Source organism: Cetorhinus maximus, chromosome 8 (assembly GCF_964194155.1).
Source record: "Cetorhinus maximus chromosome 8, sCetMax3.hap1.1, whole genome shotgun sequence".
Taxonomy (NCBI): domain Eukaryota; kingdom Metazoa; phylum Chordata; class Chondrichthyes; order Lamniformes; family Cetorhinidae; genus Cetorhinus; species Cetorhinus maximus.
The window spans coordinates 86,159,785-86,184,214 of NC_135886.1; the positions used below are offsets into that span (position 1 = coordinate 86,159,785).

General features: G+C 45.9%; 1 long non-coding RNA gene across 1 annotated transcript; it reads left to right on the top strand.

Moving 5' to 3' along the window:
- Positions 1–3,542: 3,542 nt before the first annotated feature.
- LOC144683306 (uncharacterized) lies at positions 3,543–23,899 on the top strand. Its single transcript, XR_013577230.1, has 3 exons — positions 3,543–3,577; positions 4,626–4,700; positions 23,796–23,899. It is a non-coding gene; the product is annotated as an uncharacterized LOC144683306 (long non-coding RNA).
- Positions 23,900–24,430: the final 531 nt, after the last annotated feature.

Here is a 24,430-nt window from a genome sequence, read left to right on the forward strand (position 1 = left end):
CTAAAGTCCACTCAGTGCCTGTGCAATGAAGTATCCAGCCACTCACGTCCAGCATTACATACTGGCATACCATGCACCACATTAAATAGAAAAGGTGAAGCATACTCATGCCATTGCTACAAAAGAACATTTATCTCATGTTGACACTCATAACAAATTAACAGAACCTCTCTGGCCTTCAACACCAGGCCAGTTAAAATAAACAAAACATTGCACAACAGAAGGTCACCCGTGACCTGTCCCTCTTGAGCTCATGGTGCCTTAAACTTAAGTTTGTGGGCGCTATATCTTGGTGCTCCCCCCCCCGCTGGCACCAGCATTGGAGGCAACCTTCTGACTCTGGTGTCTTGTTGGCCTTGATGACCTTGGCAGTAGTCCTCTGGCCAGTGGAGCCTGTGCTGGTCCCACCTGGGAGGGGTGGCCAATGACATGGCTGGCATCACCCTAGTCACCACAGCCTCATCAGATGCAACGGTTACTGGCAGAGGAGCGGAGGAGCTGCAGCTGTCATCCAGAGCACCCTAAGAGGACCCTGCAGTGACGACAAGCAGCTCGTGCACCAATATGAGGTCACTCTGGACCTCCCTGCTCACCATTGATGAACGGGCACCTAGCTGGGATACTGGGTGCCTCATCCATCTCCCACCTGACCACCTGAGCTCAGTTCATGTGTGAGGGTTTGCAAGTCCGAGCGCAACCCCAGGAACCTCTGATTCTGTTCCTGGAGCTGCCTCTCCATGAGAATCTCTGCTCTCTCAATGGAGGAGGCAGTACGCTCAGCCATGAGGGTCAACGCAGCGTTCATGGTCTGCATGGACACCTCCATAACGGAGACCATGGCACGCACACCCTCATGGATCTATGCCAGATCCTCCCGGACATCTCGCTGAAGATCCAGCATCTGCTGCCTAATGGATAACTCCAGATGCTCATCATCTGCCTTCGACTCAGCGTTGTTCTGGTCTCCAGCAACCCTCCGACTGCTGGCATTCTGGGTACTCTCTGCCTCCGCCTGCACCTCAAGCGAGTGTGAAGTGCCCTCACCGCTGTGCACCGACATTCTAGCTGAAGATCTAACACCCACCGAGGTGCTGGTATCTGCGCTGGTGCTTGGTTCAGAGACCGGGTGTGACGCAGGTGAATGTGGAGCCTGGTGGTCCTCTGGCATCAGGGGTGGGTCTTCGGGGTCCTGCGATTGGGTGCGTGGTGGCAAACCTAAGGGAGAACAACGACATATCATTAGTTTAATTCATCACACCACACTGTCCCTGTACATGCCAAGCACCCTGGTGAGACCATGGAGATCTGCATCATAGTGCCATCATCTTTCAATGATCAATGGGGAATGCAGTTTCGAGGCTTCCATCAATGATGAGACTACACAAGGATATTTGCAGAAGCTGAAACTCTCACCTCTGTGCACTGCACTCTTACCTTCAACTGACACCCTAGCCCATCTGCAGCCAGTTGACAGAGATGCGTGGGGCCTCTCCAGGTCCAAGGTGTCCTGCTCATAGCTGGAAAGGATTAGGAGGTTAGCTGGGTCTCCGCCAGTCTGCGACCTTTCAATGTTCAGTCTTTTCCTGAAAGGACAGAGGAGCATTGATTAGTCCCCTCTCTACCTGCATCGCCATTGCAACCTGGCCAACCCCACCTGAGGAACACCTTGCAGGGCACATCCGAGTTGTGGCCCTCGAGCCGCAAGGCACTCAGCCCAAGCAGCCAGGGCTCACCCCCTTGGCCAGCTCTGGCGTCATTGACAATTGGCATTCAGACTCTAACACCCCTGAGTTCCATGGGGGGGATGGCCAGACCTTAATACTTCAAGACACTGATCCATGCCAACACGGTACTCATCCTTCTTGAGCGCAGCTGGTTGTTACATCTCTTGTGCAGCGCACCTGGGTGCAATGCCGCATGTCGTGGCTGCTGACCTGCTTTGCTAGTTCCTCCCAAGCACTTTTCGTCAGGTGCAATGGCCTCCTTCTATCCCTGGGGGTAAGAGTGTCCTGGCAGCCACCTCCTCCAGAAGGAACATGAGGCAGTCGGGCAGTCATCAGAAAACTGGGTGGGGGGAGTGCCCACCCGACCTGCCCTCCCACCTGGCGTCTGCAGCTGCATTTGAATCCATAATTTTTAGTCGCCTGCTCACAAGACTGGAGTTCTCCTCATCGCCGGAAGTCTTCCAGGACCTGATTGTGCTGGTTTTAAGCCAGCCGCCGACTGTGATTTCACGCTGGGCGGGCTAATTAATGCCCACCCAGCGTGAAACGCAGTTCTTCGCTGTTGGACCCGGCGACCGACAGGCCCTTGCCTCCACCCCCGCCCGCTGTTTGCCAATCTAGAAGAGCCGCATTTCACACTGGGTGAGCCTTAATTAGCCCGCCAACGTGAAATCGCGGTCAGGGGCCGGAGGGCCGATTGCGGGAGGTGGAGAGTTTCCTGGGCCCGCCAGCCATGCCTGCCCGACAACCTCAAAATTCCACACTCTGTCTCTCTCTCTCTCCCAGTCCCCACAGACCAATTGGCCCCACGCAACCTGCATATGTGTTCAGCCAACATCTGACATCACTTTCAGTCATCCCCGTTGTCACCTCCGGTTCCAGTCAGCCCCGGATCTGCAAGGGCGGTGGGGCGCAGATGAGGGGGGCAGGGTGGTGAGGAGGTTGGGTGTATGGGGTTGTGAGTGGGTAGGAGGAGGAGGTGGGTGGTGGGAAGGGATGTGGTGAAGATAAGAGGGGCTAGGGTGTAGGAGTGGTGTGGGGGGATGGGGGTAGGAGGTTGGTGAGGGTGGGAGTTGGGGGTTGGAGATGGGGTAGTGGGGTAGGGAGTTGTGAGGGTTTGGGAGTAGGAGTTGGGGTAGGGGAGGGTATGACGCTGAGGGTAGGAGGGGTTTGGAGGGGGTAGTAGTGATGGGGGTGGGGCGTAGGGGCTGGTGATTAGGAGGATGGTAGGGAGGAGGAGGTGGTAGGAGATGGGGGCTTGGAGGGGTTGATGGCTTGGGGTGGTGTTAGGAGTGGGTGGGGTAGGGGGTGGTGTGTGGTAGTTAGGAAGGCGTGGGAGTAGGAGCATTGGAGGTAGTATGTGGGTGGGGGGGTGGGAGGTAGGAGAGGGTAGGGCGTAGTGGGGTGGGTGGGACGGGAGGTAGGGGGTTGGGGGTAGGAGGGAGTAGAGATGGTGGAGGTTGTGGGTGGTGGGGGTAGGAAGGAGTGAGGGGATAGGTACTGGTAGTAGGGAAGGATAGGAGTATGTCGTGTTTGGTGGGTACATTTCCGCGACAGGAAATAGGGAGGTGGACACGTTCAGGCCAGCACATAATAGTTAATAGTACCTGCACTTAAACCACACTGCAAGGACTTTGTTAAATTTCCAACAACTGCAGGGACTTATACATTTTCATCTTTGAGCACTTAAACCTCCCTAAGGTACTTGCTGTGAACACAGCTGAAGCTAGCTGAGAGCTGATTCGGCATCTTTCCATGTCTTTTGAACAACAATGATGCCAGCTGAACCTTGCAGACAAATAAATGTTCACAATCAATGTGGTTTGAATGCTGTGTGAATTCATTTCAGGTCAGTGATTTCGCTTGATCACTTTCAGATGTCTAATGATGTGAAAGATCACTTTGGAACGCAGAGTATCGCACCCGAGTGTAAGTTAACACTGTTGCATGCAGAATTCTGTCAAATTTTTGAGGTAGGGTAATGAGGCCCCTGCTTGTTTCTGGTGGGAGCACTGGCTGTCTATTTCAAGATTCACTTGAAAATGACAGGGGGAGACCTTGGATGGGAAATAGCAGGAAGTATTTGTTTGGGATTTTGGTCTTGTTACTGCCCTATTTCTGCTGAAAAAACAGGAGAGACTCAAATGATACCCTATTTTTTGGATTACTTTAAAGCAAAATTATGAGTGTGATCAGTATTAACTTTTACCATTCTTTGTGCTTTATGAGGTCTCAGAATAAGAGTAACAAGATGTGGTAGACAGAGAACTGTGGACATTCTCCTTTAATTGGTACAGTTGTGTTTGCTCATGAAAATAGGTAGAATTGAATAAACAACCTGAACCATTTAGACTCTCCCTTTGTAGTCTAACAGGGTTTAACTGCCACTCCACTAGCAAGGGTACACCCAGGAGCACCAAGAACATGACCACTTTTGGTCGAATTCGAGGAAAGCTGCATGGACATCAGGGTTGCTGACTTAAGTTGAATATTCTTCTGCCCAAGTTTTGCTCTAATTTTGATGGTTTTCTGTTGGGTCAATTCAAATTAAATGTCAAGATACAGACTGGATTATTTATCCCTAGTGCTTTTTCGGTGATAAATGTTGGCGTTGCCAACTGCTTTTTAAGCTGTCCCTAGCCCAGTATACCCATTATTGCTGGGTATATTTATAGCTTACTTTGTTGTACCAATCTTTTGATAAAACAGTTCATCTGGCAAGGAACAATCAAAGAGTGTTGGCATTTTTATTCTTTTTTGTAAGTAGTCAATTTGTTACTAAAAATAACTTGCTCATTCTTCAAATACTGTCACTTTTCACAGTAAAGCTATTACAATTGGGATGTTCAGGTTTTTTAATTCTGTATTTTCCTATGCTCTTTTGTGTCTTCACTACACCAGTCGTTTGCAAGCATGCAGGAGATGAGGTGCGAATATCACATCCAAGATCGACAAAGACAAATGGAATGTCCCAAGGTAGATTTTTCTACCCTTTCCCTAAAAATAAGAATGGGAACCATCAAATTTACAATCATCAGGTGGTTAGCATGTCAGTGAATGCAAAGAATTACCTATCAAGGATTTAAGGAGCATAGTATCAAGAATTTGTATATACAAATAACAGTCTACTTGGCCGGACATATGATTGTGCAGGAATGTAATTCCATTCTTTTTACACAATAAGTGCTTTCCACCATTTCAGAACAAGACCTTACACAGAAAGATAATAAGTGTGAATTTCAAACTTAAAATGGAGTGTTGTCTTTTAGATATTGCCTTTCAGATGAGATGTTAAACTAAGGCCTTGTCTACTCTCTCAGGTAGAGATAAACGATTCCTTGGAACTTTTTACATCTTTCCGTGTAAGATCATTTTTTTGAAATGGTGAAAAACACTTATTGTGTAAAAAGAATGGAATTACATTTCTGCATTATCATATGTCCAGCCAAATAGACTATTATTTGCATATGCAAATTCTTGCAATGAAATCCAGTAATTCTTGATACTATGCTCCTTAAATCCTTGATAAGTAACTTCTTGGCACTATTCCTGGCCAGTGTTTATCTCTCAACTAACTCCTGAACATTATTGCATTGTTGTTGCTAGGAAATTGTGCACAAATTGGCTGCTCTATTTCTGACATTATAAAAGTGACTAGACTTTAAAAGCATTTTATTGGCTGTAAAGCGCTAAGGTGTGCTCAATAAATGCAAGTCTTTCTTTTGCTTTATGAATGTTTATTTTATGCAATGCCTGATAGGGAACATCTGATTTTTACGTTAACTTTAAACAACTGAGTCTTTGGGAGAATGCCACTCTTCAAGCATAGCATTAGAAATGTGCCAGCACAAATATGATGGACTGACTGGCTTTTTTTCTATGCTGTAAACCTTTATGACTCTTTATTTCACCTCTGGTTTTGTAGCAATGGTGAGCAATCCACTTAACTGGCAACACACAAATAGACCATGACACTGTATTCAATTGACAATATTCATCCCATCTGCATTTTTCTTGTTTTTTCAATGCCTTTGCCCAGAATCTAATTGATGTCAAACTGTTGCTTGGTGATTGGAACAGTTTATTTAAAATATTAATGTTTGTGGCTGGATTGACTGTGGAGAGATTATTGTAATTTCTCTGATCGCTAAAGCATTAACAAAAATATATTGAGGAAGCCATAAGCATCTTGGCATCCATACCTCAACCAACAAGGTGTGAAATTACTAAACTCTGCCCACTTATTTATGTCAAGCAAGTACTTATAATGCGAAGTACAACCTATGGTTTAAATCACAGCTCTGAATGATCAAATTTAGCTCTAGCTTGAGATACAAAATCTATGGCTGAACTCAGGTTTGTTTCATTCATATTCGCAAAGTTTTTTTTTACTCTTTCATCGGGTGTGGGCATTGCCAGCAAGGCCAATATTTATTGCCCATCCTTATTGCACTCGAGAAGGCGGTGGTGAGCAGCCTTCTTGGACTGCTTCATACCATGGGGTGAAGGTTCACCCACAGTGATGTTGGGAAGGGAGTTCCAGGACTTTGACCCAGCAATAGTGAAGGAACAGTGATATAGTTCCAATTCAGAATGGTATGGTGGTGTTCCCATGCATCTGCTGCACTTGTCCTTCTAGGTGACAGAGGTCATGGGTTTGGAAGCACTGTTGAAGGATGGTCAAGGGACAAATGTAACTCTTTTTTTATCTAACCAGTAAATATATGTGACTAAGTGGTTGTAGCTTATACATGTTTGTTTATCATTGTGTTTTATTTGGTCTGACAGAAGGGGTAGGGGACAATCATTGTCATCACATGTGATTCCTAGGGACAAATATTCCATGAATAGAGGCATAGTAATCGAGACACAACATATGTAAAGGGATAAAGTCAAAATAATGTGGAATCCTGAAATCTGATATAAAAAGAGAAAATACTGGAAACACTCAGCAAGTCAGTCAGCATCTGTCAAGAGAGAATCAGTTAATGTCAATGTTAACAGTTTATAAGCAAATACAGAGGCAGGGAAAAAGGTGAGGAATGGCTGCAGAGGAAAGAGCAAAAGGGAAGGTCTGTGAAGGGTGGAAGGTATGAGTGACTAAATTATAAAAGGGATGATAGTGCAAGGCAAAAGGGGCTAGTATTTGAGGCAAGTAAAGAAACAAAAAATAGATCTAGAGGAGCTGTAAATGGCAACAACAGAATTGTTACTTTGCATCTCCTGTCTGATAAATGGGAGCAGAGATAATGATTTGAAATTGTTGAACCAATGTTGAGTTCAGGAGGTTGTAAAGTTCCTCACAGAACTGTTATGGCACAGAAGGAGGCCATTTGGACCATAATGTTTGCACAGTCTAATTCTCTTTTGAAGGCTTCGATTGAACCTGCCTCCACCATGCTAGGCAGTGCATTCCAAACCCTAACCACTCGCACCATAAAAAGGTTTCTCCTCATATCACCTTTGTTTCTTAATTGCTTTAAATCTGTGCCTTCTCATTCTAGATTCTTTCATAAGTGGGAATGATTTCTCCCTATCTACTCTGTCCTATTTGAAAATTGAGGTGCTGTTCCTCAAGCTTCACCAGAACTGTGTAAGGTCAAGGACAGAGAGGTCAGAATGGTGGTGGGCCGGCGAATTAAAATGGCAGGTGAGTGGAAGATCAGTGTCAGGCTTGCAGACTGAACAGAGAGACTGCATCACGAGTAGCGAACACAGTATACTAAATTGAAAGAATTACAAGTAAATTGCTCTTTCATCTGGAAGGTGTGCTCAGATCCCTGGATGTTGGGAAGGGAGAAGATGAAAGGCCTGGGCTTGCATTTCCTGCATTTGCATGGGAAAATGCAATGTGAAGGGAAGGGGTATTAGGCATGATGAGAGAGTGGGCCAGGGTGTCACGGAGGGAATGGTCCCTTTGAAATGCTGGCAGGGGAGAGGAGGGCAACCATATAAAGAAAACTTTTTGATTTTTAGGCCTATTGCTGTGCATCTTTTTGTTATGAACGCAAGCCAAAAATGTTGGTGAAGAGTTTGAGCTGCATGAACTGAACTGTAATGTCCAGGATGATTATATGCATAAAGAATATTCTGGCTTAAAAATGGCAAAAAAGAAAAGAAATTAACAAAAACTCAATAATGAGAATTGCAAATGAAACAGATGAATATAATTATAATTACCAAAAAAATGAATATCACCTCAAAATATAAATGTGAAATCATCCTGCTGGTGATAATATTTGTGTGATATCATTGCTCCATAGTAAAAAATAGGTGTCATTAAAACAACTTGAGGTGTCATTACTGCCTCTCTCTCCTTGTTCTCTGAATTAATTGCAATGTGAAGCATTACCACAAAAGTAGAAAATCACCAATTAAACTAATAATTAAGGGAAAAGGACAGGCTAAACGAATCTCAATTGTTACCTTCTAAGCAGTAATCAGGTGATTGAAAATGCATATTTAAACTAAACTTGAATTCTTTTTTGTTAAAATACCTTCTCACAAATCACAAAAATCTACAAATGGGGCAGAATTTTTTGTTGGCTTGCGGGGGGTGGGACCCACATGCCGACACGTAAAATTACGCACGGTGATGCCGGGCGTGTGCCCCGATGTCACCGCCAGATATCGCAATATTTCAGTGGGTGGGCGGGCGCGTTATGTCCGTTGCGTGCCCGCCATTAATTAACGGGCCACTTAAGGCCCTTGAGGCTGTAATTGACGGGGATTTTGCGTCGCCCTTGCGATCTTTGGCTCGTCGCATGGGCACATGGGGCAGGCGGCTAGCAGAAATTTATATGAAGCTCATCCATGGGCGGGAGAAGAGGGCTCAGTGGGGTTGCGATTGTACAGATTTAAAAGTTACTGTTCAAAAGTTAGAAAAACTTGCCTGTGTGAGGTGGAAAAGTTCCAAACACTAGCAGCTGCTTGGACTGGATTCATAACCTTCAGGTCAGCACTTTGCAGAGAAGATTTGTTTTGGGGCCTGCAGGTTTCAGGAAGCCTCCCTGAGCCTGGGAATGGGAGTTGAACTCTCCACTGGAGGCACCTCCTCTGAAGAGGAAGGGAGGGCTAGAAAGGGGAGGAGGCCAGGAGTGCACATTCAGCCTCCAGGGGAGCCACCTTTGGGAGGACAGGCGCAGGCACAAGGGGTGCAGGCCAAGAGGTAGACCAAGACGGAAGGGGCCCCAGAAGACGGCATTATCCTGCTGCCAGGGTATACAGGCGGTGAAGCAGCTACCTCAATATGTCTGAGGTGCAATGCTGAAGGAGGCTTCGCCTGTCAAGGGAGACAGTCAACATGATCTGTCAGATGATTGGTCCAGCGATCTCAGCTAACTGTGTGGTGGACACCCCATGCCCGTGGCTCTAAAGGTCACAGCTGCCCTCAACTTCTATGCCTCTGTCTCTTCCCAGGGCTCAGTGGGTGATCTTTGTGGAGTCTCCCAATCAGCTGTCCACACTTGTGACAAGCAGGTCACAAATGCTCTGTTTAGGCATGCATTGACCTTCATCCACTACTGCTGGGACGACGTCAGTCAGCGAGCCAGAGGCTTTGTGGCCATTGCTGGATTCCCCCGCGTCCAGGGTGCTATAGACTGTACACATGTGGCCATCAAGACACCAGCAGGTGAGCCCGGTGCCTTCGTCAACAAGAAGGGCTTCCACTTCATTAATGTGCATATAGTGTGTGATCACAGGATGCAGATTCTGCAAGTCTGTGCAAGGTACCCAGGCAGCTCCCACGACGCCTACATCCTCAGACACTCCCAGGTGTCGGGGCTCTTCGGTGCTCCAGCCCGGCTGGATGGATGGCTGCTGGGTGACAAGGGTTATCCCCTCAGAAGGTGGCTCATGACTCCTCTCCGCCATCCAAGAACAGAAGCTGAGCAGCGATGCAGTAGAAGTCACGCCTCTACAAGGGCTGTGGTGGAAAGAGCCATCGGTCTTCTCAAAATGTGCTTCTGATGCCTGGACCGTTCCGGGGGCACACTCCAGTACCAGCCAGATTGAGTGTTGCTGATAGTGATTGCATGCTGCGCTCTCCACAATCTTGCACTGGGAAGGGGGGACGCAGTGGACGATGAAGACGTCGACACAGTGGCTGCGGATGCACACGTTGAGTCCAGCAGTGAGTCCGAGGATGAGCACTCACAGGAAAGTACTGAGGGAGCAGACGCTGTCTTGGGAATACTCGAGGGAGGCAGGGACACCCAGGGCACTCTAACCCAAGGAACCTTTAGCTAACACAGCACATATGGATCTCTAAGATGAGCTTGGCCTGTAGCCTCCAGCCTGTAGACCTCAGTGCAAAATCTGTCAGGATAGGAGCATTGACGATGGGCCCAGTCAATAAACATCAATGGCACACTAATCACTCAACAAATCTCAGGAATACATCCACCTGCCCAAGAAAAGAGGCCCACCCAAGCCATGTTTCACGACATTAATTTAATGGTTTTACAAAACCCTACAAAAAAAACACAAATAAAATGGTGTCACAATTCACACACAATCAGAAGGAACTCCATAGGGGGGCCAACGAAAAACCACCAGTGCTGAACCCAGGGTGTGCCTAACGAGCTAAGGTACTTTGTAGTGCCCCCTCGCTGGCACTGGCATCTGAGACAGTCTGCTGTCCTGTTGGTCTCGATGACCTTGGCGGATGTCCTCTGGCCCATGGAGCCTGTGCTTGCCCTGCCTGGGAGGGAGCTGCCAGCTCCACAGCTGGCATCTCCCCAGTCGTTGCAGCCTCATTGTGTGCCACAGTCACTGGCAGAGGGGCAGAGGAGTTGCCACCCTCATCCAGAGCACCGTGAGAGGCACCAGCAGAGATGACAGGCAGCTGCTCCGCCGACGTGAGATCCATTCGGCCCTCCCTGTTCACCGTAGATGGACGGGCACCGAGGTGGGATACCTGGTGCCCAAACCACCGCCCACACTGACGCTGACCACCTGAGGTCAATGCCGCTATGAGGGATTGCAAGCACGAGCGCAACCCCAGGAACCCCTTATCCTGTCCCTGGAGCTGCCTCTCCATGAGAGTTGCCACCCTCTCCAGGGCAAAAGCTTGGCGCTCAGCCGTGAGGCTCAATGCATTGGCTACGGTCCACGTAGACTCCTCCACCGCTGACACTAAGCCAAGCACAGCCTCATGTATCTCAACCTGATGGTCCCCCACGCCCGGCCGCATCTCATGTGTTGGCTGCCTCGTGGACGACTCCAGAGGCTCATCATCAGCCACGGACTGAGCATATGCCTGGGCTCCTACAGTCCTCCAACTGCTGACGCCATTGGCACTCTCTGTCTCTGCCACCTCTTCCAGCGACTGTGAAGTGCCCTCACTGCTGTGCCCTAGGAGACTAGCCGAAGATCTGATGCCCACTGAGATGCCAGTATCTGCGCTGGTGCCTGCCTGGCAAAGATGGTGTGACACTTCTGAAGTTGTAACTTCATGGCCCTCAGGTGTCAGAGGGGCCCCTGCTGCTCCGGGTCCCGGCCCTGAGCCGCTGATGCTGAAAGGAAGATTAAGGACATTCGATCAGTTAGCGTGTGGAAAATGTCAATGTACATGCCTGTCCCCCGGATCATCATGTGCTCATCATTCCACACGCAATGGGCAAGCCATGTTGGTAACGTCACTCACTCAACAATCAGCGCTGCCATGGATGTTGGAAGACCTACTGGTGACGTGAGTGCTGGTCACGCATACCTGCCCGTGGAACCCCAGCCTCTCTGTCTCCAGTGGACCTGGGCGTGTGGCGCCTCTCCAGGTCGAGGGCCTCCTGCTCAAAACGGCTAAGCAGAAAAATCTGGCCTGGCCACGGCCAGTCCTCAGCCGCTCAGCAGTGTTGTGAGAATTCTTCTCCTGGAAATGAGAAAAGAGCATTGATAAGTGATACTTGCACCATCAATCTCCTCGTGGCCGGCCCACCCCAAGCGCAGTTGGCCATTGCAAGAGTGCAGGGCGTCGTTCCCCCGTTGCTGGCCAGCACTCACACAAATATGCTAGGTGTGTCCTTCCCCCATCAACCCCTTGGCCACATGCTGTCTTCATCACAGTTGGGAGCACACAGTTGTACCTGCCGTTGCAAGGAGGCACAATGACGTGAAGCATAGAGGGCAGCAGAACCATCTCTGCCACGCCACCTTGAACATCCCCTCCCACCATGTGATCACCCTGACTTCGACATGTCCTGGAGTTCAAGCACTGCGCCTGGGTGCAGATCCTCCAGGTTGCCCCCACCACAGTCATGTGGGTGTCAGTCCACCATATGCTGCGGGTGCAGAACCCATCTCATCACAACCCTCTGAAGCTGACCAACGCATACGGAATATCTGCTGGACCGCCAATTTCTCATGCCATCAATTACTCATTGCATTCAGGCCACTCAGACATGGGTGGGGTGCCGGGACGGGGGAAGCTTACATGATGGGTGAAGTGAATGATGCCAGCATGCTACTCACCCTTCCCGTGCGCAGCAGGTCATTGAAGCGTTTGCGGCACTGGGAGCATGAGCTCACGACCTCCGCTATCTCCTCCCACGCACGATTGGTCAAGTGGGGTAGCCTCCTCCTCCCGTCCTCGGGGATGAGGAGCTCCCGCCGTGCTGCCACCTCCTCGAGTAGGGCAGCAAGGCACTCGCCTGAAAACCTGGCGCACATGGACCACCCACCCTACCCTCCTGCATGACCAGCCTCGATGTGCCTTGGCCCGGACCTCTGGCCATGTACAGCAGCCTTGGAGTGGTTCCAGCTTGGCTTTTAAACAGGCCGCCGGGTCGCCATTGGACCCAGCGGTGATTGCCGACCGTCTCCACACACCCACTCCCGCTGTCCCCGGGACCTGGCAAACACACTGGGCGGGCCTTAATTGGCCCGCCCATGTAAAATGGCAGGGTGGCCGGCAATCGGGTCCGCTCCCGCACAGCCCACCTGACATGGGGAAAATTCTCCCCATGACATAATTGAAATAATTAAAACTACTGAAGTTTCTTCTCAAGAATAACAGTACAATCATCAAGTCATTTTGAAGTCAGTAAGCAATCAACAACTTAGCTATAATAATCAACAACATTAGCCAGAAATATTTCCAAAAATATCTACTTCTTTACCTGACTCTCTACAAAATATATTTTATGACATTACTGTATGAACATTTATTTTGATAGGAAGTCACTTTGCCCACAATTTGAATGGTGACGGTCTAATGACCACCATTAAAACAGTGGACAAAGCCATTTGACATAAAATGCAGAAAGTTTTCTTGCACTAATTTCACACAGTTTGGTTTCTAGACTATTATGCATAAGCAGACAAGGACAAATATTATATGGATTGTAATTGCACTCATGATGAATTGCCTGCTGGCTATTGTCAGGACACTCAAGTACGTGAAATGCACTGCTCACAGCACAGTCCTTTCATTTTAAAATGAAATCTTACTTTGCATTTCCTATTAGTCAATCAAGTGCATTTAACCCTTGAAAACTGCAAAATTAATAACATCTTTATTCAGCAGATATATGTATTTAGAATGATGACCAGTTTCCATGCATTGCTGAAAAGTCATGAACAAAGACTTTTCACTGTATAAACATTTCATTGAAACAAAAAGCAGATGTCAATTTTGAAAGCTACCTTCATAAGGATTTTGATAGAGCAAACATGGAGAAACTGTTTCCAATGTGTTATGGCCAAGTGAGAAGGGCTGAAATGGCTCCCCTCTATTCAACTCCTTGATTGGTCATAGCAAAGGTTTAAGTTTCTTTTTCACGAGGATATGCCTTTTCCAAATCAGAATGTATTTAACTATTTAAGCTGTGAGCAAAAAGGAGCCAATCAAACAAGGTTTCCTTGAGTTAAAGAAAGAGCAAATTCTTTGACCATCAAACCCAAGAAAAATAATAAAAACACAATGTCAAGCATTCAGGCCCTCATGCAATCATTTACGTGCACACACACACAGAGGCAGGTATCAGAGAAAAGGAGAAGTTAGAGTCCAATAGAAGAAGTTAAATTAATATACCATTAAGTGTCCTTTGATTGTCATTGAGACATAGATTTTTAAATATTGTGGCAAATTTGGATTAGCTGATTTTGTGGATGCGGTCAGATATAGAACATATTGTAATTATTACGAGATCTTAGGTTGCTGGTAGATTTCTAGTAAAGTTGGCTTCCAAACTGGGTAATTCCAAAAGAGAGAGGGGAGGGCCCAGTTTTCAACCTGATTCCTCTGCTGAAGACTTTCTTTCAATCTCTCTGCAGTGGCTGCAGCCTGACCTGTTTACTTCACTCATTGTGTCTTTCTAAGGGGTCTTGGGTGGGTTAGTCTGTGGCAGCAACTGTTTCAATCGGCAGCACTTTGCAATTAAATGTCTCATCCTTAGACAGTGACGAGTTTCGATGGGTCTTTGAATTATAGGAAACGTCTCTCTCTTCACATTCACCTGAGGGTGACTTGTTTGTTTTTCACCTTCACCTTGGAAAGTAACCTTGCATTTTAAGCAGATTGTTCTGTCTCATTTCAAATTGCAAAATTTCCTGTCAGTTGAAAGTTGAAAAATTATATTTTGAAGAATAAAGGGGCAAAGCCTCGTGGTAGTGAGCTGCCTTCTTGAATTGCTGTAGTCCATATGGTGTAGGTACACCCACATCGCTGTTAGTGAGGGAGTTCCAGGATTTTTTACCCAGCAACAGTGAAGGAATGGTAATATATTTCCAAGTCAGGATGGTGTGCGGCTTAGAGGGGAACTTGGTGGTGGTGTTCCCATGCATCTGCTGCCCTTGTCCTTCCAGGTGATAGAGGTCATGGACTTGGAAGGTGCAGTTAAAGGAGCATTGGTGAGTTTCTGCAGTGCACCTTATAGATGGTATACACTGCTGCCACTGTGTGTTGGTGGTGGAGGGAATGAACGTTTGTGGATGGGGCGCCAATCAAGTGGGTTGCTTTGTCCTGGATGGTGTTGAGCTTCTTGAGTGTTGTTGGAGCTACACTCATTCAGGCAAGTGGAGAGTATTCCATCACACTCCTGACTTGTGTCTTGTAGATGGTGGACAGGTTTTGGGGAGTCAGCAGGTGAGTTACTCTCTGCAGAATTCCCAGCCTTTGAGCTGTCATGTAGCCACAGTATTTATATGGCTAGTCTAGTTCAATTTCTGGGCAATGGTAACCCCCAGGATGATGTTAGTGGGGGATTCAGTGATGGTAATGCCACTGGATGTCAAAGGGAGATGGTTGGATTCTCTCTTGCTGGAGATGGTTATTACTTGGAACTTGTGTGGCACGAATGTTACTTGCCTCTTGTCAGCCCAAGCCTGAATGTTGTCCGGGGTCTTGCTACATTTGGACATGGACTGCTTCAGTATCTGAGGAGTCATGAATGGTGCTAAACATTGTGCAATCATCAGCGAACATCCCCACTTTTGACCTTAGTATGGGGAGAAGGTCATTGTTGAAGCAGCTGAAGATATTTGGGTCTAGGACGCTACCCTGAGACAAACCCACAGTGATGTCCTGGAGCTGAGATGATTGACCTCCAACAACCACAACCATCTTCCTTTGTACTAGGTATGACTCCAAGAAGTGGAGAATTTTCCCCCTGATTCCCATTGACTCCAGTTTTTCTAGGGCTCCTTGATGCCGCATTTGGACAAATGCTGCCTTGATGTCAAGGGCAGTCACTCAGTTCAGCTCTTTGCTCCATGCTTTGACTAAGGCTGTAATGAGGTCTAAGTGGATCTGGAAGAACCCAAACTGAGCATCATTGAGCAGGTTACTGCAGAGTAAGTGCCACTTGATAGCACTGTTGATGACACTTTCCATCACTTTACTGTTGATCGAGAGTTGACTGATGGGGAGATAATTGACTAGGTTGGATTTGTCCTGCTTTAACCAGAGGATGCTGAATTAAGGTAATTGGCAAAAGAACCAGAGGCGAGATGAGCAGATTTTTTTTAAATGCAGTTAATTGTTATGATCTGGAATGCACTCTCTGAAGGGATGGTGGAAACAGATTCACTGCACACAAACATACGAATTAGGAGCAGGAGTAGGCCATTCGGCTCCTCAAGCCTGCTCTGCCATTTGATAAGATCTTGACTAATCTGATGTTGGCCTCTATTTTTCTCTCTACCCCCGTACCCTTTGTCAGCCAAGAATCTATCTAACTCAGCCTTAAAAATATTCAATGAGCCTGCTCTCTGGGGAAGAGAATTCCACAGGCTAATGACCCTCTGTAAGAAAATTTGCTCCTCATCTCCTTCTTCTTAAATGGAGACCCATTATTTTTAAACTGTGTCCCCTAGTTCCAGTCTTCCCCGTAAGGGAAAACATCTTTCAAAGAGGAATACTTGAGGGGGAAAATGTACAAAACAATGGGAAAAGAGCAGAGGAGTGGGATTAATTGGTAGTTTTTGCAAAACCTAGTGCAGGCACATTGGGCTGAAAGGCCTCCTTCTGCACTCTCTCAACCTATGATTCTACAAGGTCAATCCATCATTCTATAATTCTACAAGATCACTCAAAGGAAAGTGACACAATATCCAATGTGGTACGTCACACCTATGGAAAAGGCAGTTCCTCAAAGTGGTCCGTGAACTAAGAAATTGTTGTGTATGTATGTAGCCCCCTTTTAATTTGTGAACAAATTAATTTAAAAATTAACTAGCAGCAAAGTTTTAGGCCAGAATTTCCCCTGAATTGCACTAAGTGTAGTTTTTTCCAATAGCTGCAATGGCAGGTTTTTGCACTGTATCGTCCGCTTCCCGCCCCATTAATTATGCAGCCACAGGAAACACCCTGTATCACTGGCGGGCGGCCTCTGAATCACCCACCACACCATTACCTCACAGTTTCCTCACTCCGAGTGCCATATCTAAACTGCAGCCGCGCACACAGTTCTCGATGCTCCAGTGAAGACATGGCCCTGAAATCCAAGAAGCGTTCAGTGACCTATCACTGGAATGCCTTTTGGAGGCCCGCTGTGATGTCCTCTACTGCAGCTCTGGCTGCAGGAGGTCCAGCAATCTCACCACTCCAGCTTGGGGGGCTGTGACAGTGTTGGTCAGTGCCAAAAGTTGCACAGAAGAAGTTGGCTATCCAGTGCAGAAAATGGATGAATGATCTCATCTGTACTGCTAGGGAAAGGCAACCATCTCATCATGCTAAACTCACACACTCACAAGCCCATCACACATTCACTGGTTTTTCACTCATTGCCAGCTCCAGGGACATCACCACTCACTCTCTCACATATACTCTCACATTTGACCTCATCTCCTCTGGAGATTGCCTCCTCAACACTCACCATCTTGAGGCCACTTGCACGGATCAAAATGTGCCGCCACACACACCCTGGGATACCCTCCTTCCCTGCAGCCATTGAAAAGCCACTCCCGCCTGACCGCTGGTCTGGTAGGTAGAGACTTGCCCATGAAAGTGATGTGGTGCTACCTGCGAAGCCTGCCACTGATGACCGTGAGTGCTGCCCAAAGTAAGGTAGACAAACAAACCACAAAGTCCCAAGTGAAGTACAGGTCACCAGCTGCACATCGGTTATGTACCATTGTGAAACATGTCGGCATGCAATCACGCCAATCATGATCCAGCGTGGGGGGGATGATTCTGGCAAGCAGGGCTTATAATGAGATTCTAATGTATTGAAATGAGCTTCCCGACGTGGGGCAACAGGAAATACGGCCCACCATTGACAGGTGGAGTGGATGATTGCAAACTGGTTTCATGAAAATGTGAAACTAATTTTTGCAATCTCGCAATATTTTCCACTCCTGCCCGCTACGATGTACACCACAAATGGGAGTGGAAAATCCCAGCTTTAGTCTTAAACAGGATTGGTTTATTACAAAACAACTGCTCAAAGTTGCTTAAGTAAAAGTGATAAAGTTATTAACTAAAATACAGATACAAAGATTAAAATGCTGAAAGAAAAAAGATGCTTAAAGATGAGATTTCAAATCAGTCCTTGTGAGATATCATTGCGGCCTGATGCTTGAACTCCTTCTTTCCGAAGTGAGGGGGTTGAAACTTGAGGTTCGGTTGAGCAGCTGTGATGGCTTCTCTAATTGAATATTTAATATTTTCAGGTGGACTCAGCAGATCAGCAGATTTTTGGGAGACAGAGAAAGTTTCCTTTTCCTCACTAATTCTGCTGTTACAATGCTTGCAGATTGACTGGACTCTTTCAGCAGAACAACAGTTGACTTCTCGTTGTCCTCCCTTGGCCAAGAATCCTTTCTGATGTTGTCTCTCAGAGTTCATACAGGGGGTTCTGCATCCTGCCACTCACGATGGCTTCTTACAGCCTCAATGATACAGTTCAAAAACACATAAGTGGCTGCTATGTTAATTTTCAACAAGTCATTGTTTGAAAGTTTGAAACAAGCAAGGAAGTTAATTATGTTGAGGTCCTTTGAAGTCCCTTTCTGTCTCCTGTTCCCTTATAAACCAAAAGGATTTCAGATCTTTTAGAACATTCGATGGACATCCCTGAATTTTAATGATTCTTTGTAGCCAGCTCGAGAGATAAGAGTTTGACAAGTTTTGAACACACACGGAAAGGTGTTAGTTTGCCTGTCCATACTTCCATTTTGAAAAAAAAAGCTTTTAAACTCAATTTAGGTTTGTAAACAGAAATATATCTTTAAAGTCTGTAATATCATAATTACACATTACTGACAGGTGCCTACATTTGACCATCAATACCGTCAACCTGGACACCAAGGAATCATAACGGTCTCATTGACAAGATACATTTAAAATGGAAGGCAATCCCTCAACATTCTCCCTGATCAAGTGTTAAATGCAGGCAGAATGATGTGATAATTTTAATAAAGATAGTTTATGTTGCCACAATCTAATCAGTCAAGTTTGATTGCAATCAACATGGCCGGTATTTTGAGTTTAATCAGAGTTTAAGATGGAATATAACACACTTGGCATACAGCAAAAAAATACGACCAGTCGTGAGTATTGATAGAGAGCAGCCAGGACCCTGGTATGCATGAACAGTTCTTTCTTTCTTCTTCATCAGTTTCTCTTCTCAGTGCCCCAAGTCTTCCCGAATTTTTATTCTCCTCAGGGCTGTTCGACTGGAGTATTCTTTGAGAATTCTTCTCCTTTGCTTATTATACTGAGGCCTCCCAGAGTCTCTTACTTTATATTATTTTTAAAGGGTGGACCTGGATGGATTATTGACAGGGCCTTTTCACCATATAAGGATTTACTTCATTTTGAAACACCCTATAAAACATTGAGTTCTTTGTCTAAACTATCAGTTGAAAAGCCTGCCTTTAATGCCATTCACCTTCCATTAGCTTCTTGAGCCATTGCACATACCAGTTCTTGATCTATCAGGCCTAGGCCTCACACCAACATTTCCTTATCTCATCCTAGGCTATTCTCCCTCACCAGTTCCATCCTTACAACAAACATTCCACCTCAGCCCTTCAAAGCTAACTTAATTCATATCTGTCACATCGCCATTTACTTATAGCCAAAGCTGTTCATGAGGCCTATTAGTGAATTGTATATAATAGCTATCCAGTATATCAGTTCTAATTCCATATCAGGCTGTTGAACTATAATGTTGTTCACTAAAGTAACTTCTGTTGTACTTTCACATATTAATTAACTTGCCTTCCAGCAGAGTCCGAATTAAGCAATAAAAGCAGAAATTACTGGAAAGAAATAAAAAGCTCTGCAGGTTAGGCAGCATCTGTGTGGAGAGAGAAACAGAGTTAACATTTCAGGTCTGTGATCTTTCTTCAGAACTGGGAAAAGTTAGAGATGTGATAGGCTTTGAGCAAGGGGTGGGTGGGACAAGGACAAAAGGAAAGTCTGTGATAGGGTGGAAGACTAGAAAGAGTGAAAGACAGAAAAATTAGTCCCCCAGAGCCTAAAGGAACGGTGGGGCAGTCAAGAAACAAATGGTGAGATGAAGAGCAGGTTTGCAGCTGGCTGACAGGAAAACAAATGAAAGAAGCAGAGAAAAGCAAACAAAATGGGGGACAGGGTTTCCGGTCTGAAATTGTTGAACTCCGTGTGGGTCCAGATTGCTGTAAATTGCCTAATTGAAAGGTGAGGTGCTGTTCCAGAAGCTTACATTGAACCTACAGTGCAGCAAGCCAAGTTTAGAGATGTCAGCATGAGGGCTTGGAAATATATCACCGTTCCTCCACTGTCGTTGAGTCAAAATCCTGGAACTCCCTCCCTAACCTGTAGTTGTACCAACATCACAGGGACTGCAGTAGTTCAAGAAGGCAGATCACCACCTCCTTCTCAAGGGAAATTAGGGATGGGCAATATCCTGTAAATGAATAATTTTTAAAAAGTCTTAAATCCCAATGAAGCGACAGTGTTCACCAACATTGGAGCAGCCATGACTGAAACCGTGGCCAGTGGCAGGACCGAAACAATGAAAAAATGATGGCATATTCCTCTCTACCCCATCTTTTCAAATCCTGATCCCTTTCATCTCACAATCTCTTCTGAATTACAAACTGAAGATGGTGTGAGCGTGCACCTCTTACTTGTCCCCTTTTTCCTCACCACAACTCTATTCTAATGCCTTTCTCCACAAAAATCAGACAAATCCAACCCAGCCAATTACTGCCCCATCAATCTACTCTCGATCATCAGCAAAGTGATAGAAGGTGTCATCAACAGTGCTATCAAGTAGCACTTACACAGCAACAACCTGCTCACTCATGCTCAGTTTGCATTCTGGCAGGGCTGCCCAGCTCCAGACCTCATTACAGCCTTAGTCCAAACATGGACAAAATAACTGAACTCAAGAGGTGAGGTGAGAGTGACTGTCCTTGACACCAAGGCCGCATTTGATCAAGTATGGCATCAAGGAGCCCTAGAAAAAACCTAAGTTCGTGGGAATTGGGAGAAAACTCTCCACTGGCTGGAGACATACCTAGCACAAAGGAAGATGGTTGTGGTTGGCGGAGGCCAATCATCCCAGTTCCGGGACTGCATTGCAGGTGTCCTCAGGGTAGTAATCTAGGCTCAACCATCTTCAGCTGCTTCATCAATGACCTTCCTTCCATCATAAGGTCAGAAGTGAGAATGATTCATAATGTTCAGCAACATTTGCGATGCTTCAGGTACTGAAGCAGTCCGTGTCCATTTGCAACAAGACCTGGACAACATTCAGGCTTGGGCTAAAAAGTGGAAAGTTACATTCATGCCACACAAGTGCCATGCAAGGACCATCTCCAACAAGAGAGAATCTAACCATCTCCCTTTGACATTCAATTGCATTACCATCACTGAATCCCTCACTATTAACATCCTTGGGGTTACCATTACCATTGACCAGAAACTGAACTGTACTAGCCGTATAAGTACTCTGGCTATAAGAGCAGTTCAGAGGCTAAGAATCCTGCGGTGAGTAATGCACCTCCTGACTCCCCAAAGCCTGTCCACCATCTACAAGGCACAAGTCAGGAGTGTGATTGGGTATCCTCGGCTTGCCTGGATTAGTGCAGCTCCAACAATACTCAAGAAGCTCGACACCATCTAGGACAAAGAAGCCCACTTGAATAGCACCCCATAAATCCATCATCTTCAACATCCACTCCTTCCACTACTGACGCAGAATGGCAGCAGTCGGTACCATCTTCAAGTTGCACTGCAGCAACTCACCAAGGCTCCTTCAACAGATCTTCCAAGCTCGCGACCTGTCCTGCCCAGAAGACAGGGCAGCAGGGAACACCACCACCTTCAGGTTTCCCTCCAAGGCACACGCCATCCTGACTTGGAAATATATCACCTTTCCCTCACTATCACTTGGTAATAATCCTAGAACTCCACCCCCACCCCCCCCCCAAACTAACAGCACTATGGGTGTACTTACACCACATGAACTGCAGTGGTTCAAGAAGGCTGCTCACCACCACCTTCTCAAGGGCAATTAGGGAGGGGCAATAAATGTTGGCCTAGCCAGCAATGCCCACATCCCGTGAATGAATAAATAAAAGAAACATTTGGCTGTATAATGTACTGAGCATGGTCAAACATTCAGGAAGTTGAACCCTTTGCGACTGCAGTGCATCTCAGCATTTAGATGCAGTGCCCACAAAAACATGAATACACCTGCTTCCCGCTGGTCAGAGTTAGCATATCCTCAAACACTCCCTTCGCCCAGAGAGTCTCATTCACCTCCCTTATCCAGCAGCGGATGGGAAACTGGGAGATGCCACTTATATCACCTTCTCCAATCTGAATGGATGTTGATGTGAAGGAACTCATGGCTACAGTCACCTTCACAGCTACTAGCAGTTCCATTCTCAGCTCTGAGGCTGCAGGTCTGATTGCAAGAGGTGGCAGATTTCAGTGAGCACCTACTTCATAAACTGAGACTACACACACTGTTGCTTAGATTGGAGTAAGAGAAGCATCTCTCGCTGACTAGATAAGGCCTCCTTCGCTTCCCTTTGGAAGCCTCCATCACTATTGGCACTGTCTATTTGGATTCTTGTATCAAGCAATACTTGATCCCAATTTATCTGATTGTTTCCGGAAGCTTTACACTCTTCTTTGTGATGATATCACTGGTTTTATGCACCCCAAATGATGAGAGCAACAATCTGGCTTTCCATACAATCGGCCGAGCTTGGAAAAGTGTGATATTGCTGTTCTCCTTCATCTGGTTTATAATGGGAAACGTTTGGATCTACAGCATTTACGAGCCAGATTATATTGACCCCTCTGTGTTGCCCCTGCTCCTTCTCCCTGTCATGCTGCAGATCAAGGTAACACATAATTGGTGGCAAGTGGGCTGACCAGAATCCTTGAAGTCAGAGCCAAAACCTATTTCACATGCAGCAGCACTCCCTGTCAATTTCATTAACTTTAAACAGCTCTAGCATGTACCAAACACTTCTACAAACTCAGATAGGGCAGATAGAAGTTAATCAGCGATTAATCTGAGTGGTTGCTGATCCCTTTAAATAGTGCTGGTGAAGGAGAGGGGTTGCGGGGAGAGGTGTTAGCTGGACTGGTGAAGTTATAAATGGCATTTTTACATAAAATCAGTGTTACATTCTGACAAACATCATGAAGTTCCTCCTTTGCATACTTCTGACACATACACTCAATCCCTATACTAAAACCTTCACCAAAGTGGTATCCGGCACAGGCCTTATTGAAGAGTGCATGGCACAGACTCGATCCGTTTTGGAACCATATCACACCCATATTGCTGAAACAATGGACACTATGGTGCCAAATTTGGCAACCAAAAAGTTTCTGACATACACTTAAAATACTCTGTTGACAGCATACGCCAGATCACGATGAATTGGGGCATGTACTCCAGTGTGTACTGAAGGGTTCCTCCGGAGTGGTTCCGGAAGCAGAACCATTGCTTGAGCACTGAGGAGCAGGATCCTCAGTTTAAATTAAAAAGAAAATCTGAATACATTATCAGAGTGAAAGTCAGAGTTCATTCTCATAATAACACAAGCAAATACCCAGTAGCTTGCGCCGAATGAGGCTATACAGTGGCGATGACATTTTTAATGTGAAAGTAAACATTGAGGTAAGTTTAGGAGTTGTGCTAATTGGTTCTATACAATTTAATTTTCACACATAGCATAGCAACATCTGGCACATTCTTAAGAAGCAAGGTTTGAAGGAAAAGCAACTTTTCAGATTTACAGTGTGTATAGGAGTGCATATACGAACATGGGACCACAGTAATAGTGGTATATTCATGGTTCAAAAGCCATCAAACATCCAGGGGTTTTTGACGATATAGGGATTTCTAATATTGGCAGGTCTCTTTGAATTAAAGTTGTCTTCTGCAGTGAGGTGATGGAGAAGGGATAGTTAGTCACGACATCATAACTCTCCGAATGATGTGTGGAGTATAGGACAGGAGTCAGTTTGAGCAGGTTGGTTTCTGGAGATATTACAGTTTGATCTAAGATTAGCTTTTTTTTTGGTCTGATGAAAATATGATACAGAAGGTTTGTTTCAGTGAATGTCACAACTTCTGCGTAACTGACTATCAGATGACAATTTTTTTTCACAAGCTTTCAGGATCAGATACATCCCTTCAAAAAGTGAAAAACCATGGAAGATAAATGTATTATCGAACAAGAATATGGAGAAGATTGATGTGAAAGTTATAGCTTGAACATGTGCCTCTGTATCCTGTGAAGACGAGCACAGGATGAAATGCTACTGATTAATCAATTGGAAGACATTGAAGCCCTCAATATTTCTGTATTTTTGTGAGATAAAACACATTTAATAACCAACTTCAATCTCAAAGATTATTTCACAGTATGGATAATGCGTGAGGTGAATTGGTATAAAAATATAACAGAGACATGGCTCAAAGAAGGGCAGGACAGGGTGTTGAATATTCCTCGATACGAAGTGCTCAGAAAAGATGTGAGAGAAAGAAAAGGGGAGGGGTGGTATTATTCATTAAGGAGAGCACTGAGGAGCTGGAGAAAGAGGATGTCCCAGAGGGGTCAGAGACAGAATCTATTTAGCTAGACTAAGGAACAAAAAGGTGCAATTATATTGCCCGGTGTAGTCTATAGGCCACCACCAACTGGTGGAGAAGATGTAGAGGAACAAATTTGCAAAGAAATTACTGAGGTGCACAAATTATGGAGCAGTTGTAATGGGGACTTTAATTATCCAAATAAAGACTGGG